Below are 6,917 nucleotides of genomic sequence, written 5' to 3' on the forward strand. Positions count from 1 at the left end.
CAGATAAATGGATGGAACTGGGAAGCATCATCTTAAGTGAAATTATCCAGGTTCAGAAAGTTCTCTCTCCTAGGTGGAATGAAGACCCAATATAAATACAAACAATATTATGAAAAACAATTCTTACTTAGGGGAGGACACTAATGGGAATGGGAAGGTAAAAGAAGGAAGTTAAGAAGGTGAATATCATTTCTGTGCTTTCTATACAGGATTGAATATGGGACTTAAAAACCTGTTGAAATCATCATAAGAAGGGAACTAAGGTAGAAGGAGAAAAATAGAGGGGATGAACCAATTCGGGTTATAATATGTATATGGAAATGTCACATTGAAACTCCCTGTATAGCTATCTTAAATAGCTTTTTTCAAAAACAGAGAACAGGAAGGTAAAACAGGTCTTGTCTGTGAGTTGGTTACACAGTGAGGAGGAGGATATAAGGAAAGGGTGTGAGAGGAAGAACATGACGGAAATATCATGTACTCATATATGAAAATGAGACCTATTGAAAATATTCCAGGAATGGGGTAGGGTGATGAAAGAGAATGATGTAAGGGAAGAATTCACATGTAATACATTGTATGAATTTTTCTAAATGTCACAATGTATCCCCAGTACAATAATAATATGTTAATAAATGTAAAAATGAATAAATTAAAAAGAAAAGTGTAAAGAAGGAGAGCTAATTGAGATAGAAAAGTATAAAGCAAGAGAATAGAGCCCATAGAGATGGGGAGGATCCCAAGAGAGAGTGCCCTGGATATGACTTTAAAAGAGTCCTTTTGATTTCTATGATAAATTTTTTATTAAGTAATTTTTAATTTTATAGAATTTCAATTTGATGTAACTTTGTTGAATACAAATTGAAATTAATAGAATAATTATAAGTATAGTACAAGAAACTTTCATAAACTCTTTACCCAGACTTACCAATTTAAATTTTTTTTTTACCTTTTAGGAGAATTTGAAGTTACCTTGATATGTTTTTCTCAGGATATTTGAAAGGTCACATTCTCTTATCCTTTACATTTTACAATACATATTTTTCAGGTTGAAGTTGGAAGAATTAGAACTACTTATATTTGGTTGTTTTTGGCAGTACTGGGGTTTAAATTCAGGGCTTTACACTTGTGAGGCAAGTGCATCACCACTTGAGCCACTCTTCCAGCTTCAACAAACTGATTATGTTTTGACTAGCTGAATATTTTTCAAATGTTCTTTGTTCCCTTTTTATAGCTATTTTATTAGTTAGTTTTATGGAGGGTATAGCAAAAGTGAATTTATATGAATTTGACCAAAAATTTACTTGAAAAGTTTACTTCTCCTTGTGCAGTATCCCATTACTTTTTGCACATAGTCACTATATGTGGTAGTATTTTTTTAAAAAGTTATTCAACTGCTTTTTGGTGTGGCATATTTAGACTTACAGAAAGATTGGGCAGAAAGTACGGAGAGTTCTGATATATGCTCTTCAGACTTCTCCCTCTGAGTTCCCCTATTATTATTATTATTATTCTCCTTCTGAGATTCCCTGTTGACATTATTGTGGTACATTTGTTATGACTGGTGAGCCAATATTGATATTGATATTGCTAACTGAAGCCCATGATTTACACTAGGGTTCACTCTTGCATATCCTATGGATTTTGACACATGTACAATAAAATGTGTCCCCTATCATTGCATCACAGAGATTGTTTTTATCTCCTTGGCATCCCTGAGCACCAGCCTCCCTGTGTAGGCCAGACTCTGTGGAGTTCCAGCAGAGTGGTGAAGTCAGGGCCAGCCCATGGCAGCCAGGAGCTGTGCTAGGAGCTTGCTGTTTGCTAAGGCCCTTAATCTGCTATAGCTACTATGGGTGGGCACAGATAAGAGTTTGGTGACAGGGTGGGATGGGAGAAGTTTCAGGGAAAGATGGAGTGTATGGCTCACCCACCAGATGGGCATTTGTTAGGACAGAGAAGGGATGATCTCTTTGTCTTTCCAGGAGACTCCTGCTATTCAGGGCTAAGCTCCCTGGAGGTTGGCTCTGGTCTGGATACAGGTGCTCAGGTCTGAGCTGGCTGGACTGCTTCCAAGCACTTGCTTGTATGTTCTCTCAGCTGAACCTCACAACAATAATAGGAACAAACAGGACCAGTGTTATGATGACCTCAAAATCCCTTGTAACAATAGTATATCATGAGCTTCTGCTAAGCAAATGACTGACTCCAGATATCTAGGTATGAAGAAACCTTAACTAGGCTGTTACTGATCCTCCTTATGTCTCTATAAGCCTTAATGAGAACCTGGCTGGCTTCTTCACACAGCTGGGGCACAATTGTGCTGTGAGCATATGCCATGTCCAAGAACTACTCTTCCACATGTTCCTTGCTCTGACAGTGGAATGTGATCAGTTTTTGAGTCAGGCGTCTATCATATGCCTCATACTGAGGGTCCAGCATGAGAAATATCAAATCAAACTTTGACAAAAACATGTACAGTAGCTGGATGTTTGAAATGGTCATTCTTTTTTGGATTCCACTGAGATTTGATGTGATTTGTTGCCACCAGTATAGAGGTTTGTGCATGGAGCTGATAGATGATCCTAGCCTTCAGTGGAGAGAGACTGCTGCTCAATCACCATGTGCGGCACTGACCTTGTACTTTTATTCATCTTGTTGAACTCATTGGTGCATAGATGCTCCTGTCACTCAGGACAAGGGCACCTGTCTACAAGACCATTTGTCTGGTCTCAGGGTCTTTCATCACATATGCCATTAGGGCAACTGTGGTACAACCATTTACGTATGTGTACTGGCCTGTGGAAACCAGGTTGTACACATACTACAGCAGCTGGGGCTTGCTGGTACAAGGGTCACCACAAGAAGGGAGTCAATTTCGGTATGAAATATACCCTTTCCTGTGTGACCTAAACCTTCCTCCTTCCACCAAGTAGCTGAAGTAAGATTACCTTCTTTATATCTCTGTGTTTGTATGGAGTGAGCTTATTCTCACTCCTGTTACTACTGAACCTAACTGGGGCTAACTGGGCAGTGATAGGAGATGCAGAAAGAACAAAGGATGGACAGACAGACAGATAGAAAGTTGGGGCCAGGTGTGTTGGGTGCTCAGGTAGAGACACACAGCCCTCATTGCTTTTTTTTCTCTATTATTCTTTCCATTTACTCTGCTTCTTATCTCTATCTTTATTCTTTAAGGACTTACTCCTTTACAATTCTGTAAAATTTTGCTTCTAAAGTCTTTCCTCAAAACCTTGCATTTAAAGTCTTCTTTAAAACCTTGCTTCACTATTCTTTAAAAACTCTTTCCTTAGACTCACACTGTCCCATGATTTCTCTTAGCTTTTCTTTAGCATATTCTCTCTTAAAGTCTTTCCCCCCAGACTTGCACTGTCTCATGCTCTCTCTTTAGCTTTCTTAAAATCTCAGCCCTCAGACTTGCTAGCAATTCCCCTTTAGCAGTTCTCCTTCAGAAATTCTTTTCACTTCAGCAATTCATTTTCCCCCTTCAGCAATCTCCCTTCAGCAATTTTCCTTCATCCAAAAAGCCTTCCCCCTCAAAAAGCCAAAAGTAAAAAAAAAAACCAACCCAAAAAACAAAAGCCAAAGCAAAAGCCCAAAGCAAAAATCCCCAAAGCAAAACCCTTGTGTCCTCCTTCAGTGAGTCTTTTATATCCAATGGTAAACAGGGTGGAACAGCAGTTCTTGGGGAGGGGTGTGACATTGTAACAGGAGAAACCTGTGTTCCTGCTTCTCTGAACATAAAACTTAGGAAAAGCAGCTGTTCTGCATTTTCATCTTCTGTGGCCGGGGCTGTGCCAATCTCAGCCTACAGATAGACATCTTAGGAAAAGCAGCTGAGCTTCATCTCACCTTGCTTATCTAGTTCTCATAGGCTTCTCATTATCCTCTGTCCACATTTGTAAATGCTGGGAGTCAAAGTTGCAGCTAGTCTCTCATAAATGTCTGGTTTCCTGGAAAGTTCCTTAAGCAATCCCACGTTTCCTTGAAAAAAACCTGTTCTGCCTCCTCATCAAGGCCATGCATGCATTTTTGCATCTGGTTTCCACTAATGAATGACATCAATGTGGGGATTTTTATTTTTATTTATTTATTTATTATCATTATTATTATACTGGGGGTACATTTTGACATTTACAAAGGCTCTTACAATACATCATAGTTGAATTCACTCCACCCATCATTCTCCTTTATCCACCTCCCCCTATTCCTGGAGTAGTATCAGTAGGTCACATTTTCCATTTTCATACATGAGACATAATATTTCCACCACAATCACCCTGCTACACCTTTTTCTTATATCTTCCCACTCCTCTTGGTACCAATCCCAAACAGGACTTGTTACATTCCTGTTTTTGAAAAATACATTTTTGTTTGTTTATAATAAGTATACAAGGTATGTCATTATCACATTTCCATGCATATATGTATTATAACCCAAATTGGCTCATCCCCTCTACTTCTCTCCTTTATATATTAGACTCTGTCTTATGGTGATTTCAACAGCTTTAAAAATTCTGTGTTCATTTTGTATAGAAAGGACATCAACTGTACTCACCTTCTTAATTGCCTTCCCTGTCCTATTAGTGACCTCCCCTTAGCGTGACCTGCTTTTCATAACACTGCTTGCATTTGTACTGGGTCTATAATCCACTTTTGAGAGAAAACATGTAGCCTTTGGCTTTGTGAATCTTGCTAACTTCACATAAGATGATATTCTCTAGATCCATCCATGTATATGCAAACGACAATGATAAAATCTCATTCTTCTTTATGGCTAAGTAAAATTGTAAAAAGTACCGTATTTTTAATCAATTTATCAGTTGCTGAGCATGTTGGGTGTTTCATTAGCTTTGCTATTGTGAATAATGCTGCAATAAACATGGGTATGCAGGTGCCTTTATTGTAACCTGGCTTACAATCCTTTGGATATATTCCTAGTGGTAGAATTGCTGGATTATATGGCATATCTATGTTTAGTTTTTTGAGGCATCTCTATACTGTTTTCCATAGTGGTTGTGCTAACTTACATGCCCACCAACAGTGTGTGAAAGTTCTTTTTTTCCCACATCTTCACCAACATTTTTGTTGTTTGTGTTCTTGATGATAGCTGTTCTAATAGGAGTGAGGTGGAATCTTAATGTGGTTTTGATTTTCGTTTCCTTTATGACCAGAGATATTGAGCATTTCTTCATTTTTTGGTTATTTGGACTTCTGTAAGAAAGCCCTGAAAAGGGGAAAAAAAAAGAAAGGAAGAAAACTAAAAAAACTCTGTTCAGTTCTTTTGCTCATTTCTTCACTGGATCATTGATATTTTTTGTATTTTGATTTTTTTCTGTTTCCTGCATATTATGATTATTAATCCCTTTTCTCAATGTGAGTTTGGTAGACAGGCTGCATGATGCTCACTCTGGGATTGATTCAAATAGGCACTGCTCTACAGATGCCTGTGACACTCACTCTGCTCCCAGGCTGATCTTTGTCCACAAGGACATTGAGAGCAAACAGGAGAACAGTGTGAGGTGTCTGTCCAGCATGCATACCTAGAGGAGATCCTTGAAGTTTGATTATCTGCTTGTCAGAGAAAAGGGAGCAGTAGTGACTCAGTGCTATGCTGTAGGTAGTGTGGCAGTGCCCACAGACACAGGGCTTAGCGATATGGTTCAGTCCATCTCCACAAGGGTGGTGTGAACATACACCTGACAATGGAAGAAGTCCTCCTGCCTCTCAGGCTTCAGCTGGGATGTCCTGATGAACATGCTGCAGATGGTGATGAGCTGGTCAATGACTCCTGGATTTAGGTTTCTCATGTTCTTTGTCCTCAATGTGTTGAATGGTCTTACTTGTATAGGATGTTCTAAGATGGAGTCAGGGAAATGGTTAAAGTCATGTCATTTGATGGGATAATGTCCTGTGGTAAAAGATGAGCTGCCTAAACAAATGTTTGTCAAATGACTTTGTGCTCACAGCTTACATTTAAAATAGCTCCCTTTTCTTTGTTATTTTATTTATTTATTTACTTAGTTACTTACTTATAATTCATGCCTATAATCCTAACTACTCAGTAAGCAGAGATCAGGATTATGGTTTGAAAGCCAGCTTGGGAAAATAGTTCACAAGGCACTATCTTGAAAAAAACCCATCACAAAAAGGGCTGGAGAAGTGACTCAAAGGGTAGGCCCTGAGTTCAGTCCCTAGTACAGCAAAATAAATAATAAATAAAAACAAAAAAATAAATAAAAATGGCTCCCCAGTAACATTAATCCCTTCTAAAGTCTTGAATACCCAATGGAGGTTCCAATGATGATATGAAATCTTCTTGTGATATCTGTGTTCCTCTGTAGTGGCTTTAGTTACAGCTCTTTTAGCTCAGTGGCAGAGAGTCCCATGATTCACATGGAGTTCTTTTTCTCCTGAGTGCACTGAATGCAATTACTGGCCAATGCACCAAATATGAAATGGGAAATTAGTGTAGGACTGACAGCCTCCACTATACCTTGGTGGCTTAGGTCTTTAGCAAGAGGGTCAGCATTCCAAGTTCTTATCTCATGCAAGTGAAGAATGAACTTCAAAGATAAGAACAAGTAAAGCAGGAGAGTTTATTGAGACAGAAAAGTGTAAAGCAGTACACAAGCTTTTTAGTTTCATGTAGTCCCATTTGTCAATCCTTTCCCTTACTGGATGACCCATTTAGGAAGTTATTGCCTGTGCTTATAAGTTCCAGTGTATTCCCTGCCCTTTCCTGCATTAGTTTCAAAGTTTCAGGTCTTATATTAAGGTCCTGAATCCACTTTGAGTTGATACATGGGCAGGGTGAAAGTAGTTTTAGTTTTATGCATGCAGATATCCAGTTTTCTCAGTAACATTTTGTTGAAGAGGCTGCATTTTCTCCATCA

The 6,917-nt window shown here is 38.7% G+C and overlaps 1 pseudogene; it reads right to left on the reverse strand.

Annotated features, from left to right (window-relative positions):
- Positions 1–2,140: 2,140 nt before the first annotated feature.
- LOC109703313 (DNA replication licensing factor MCM4-like) lies at positions 2,141–6,711 on the reverse strand (annotated as a pseudogene).
- Between the last annotated feature and the right edge of the window lie 206 nt (positions 6,712–6,917).

The sequence above is a fragment of the Castor canadensis genome, chromosome 11 (genome assembly GCF_047511655.1).
Source record: "Castor canadensis chromosome 11, mCasCan1.hap1v2, whole genome shotgun sequence".
Lineage (NCBI taxonomy): Eukaryota > Metazoa > Chordata > Mammalia > Rodentia > Castoridae > Castor > Castor canadensis.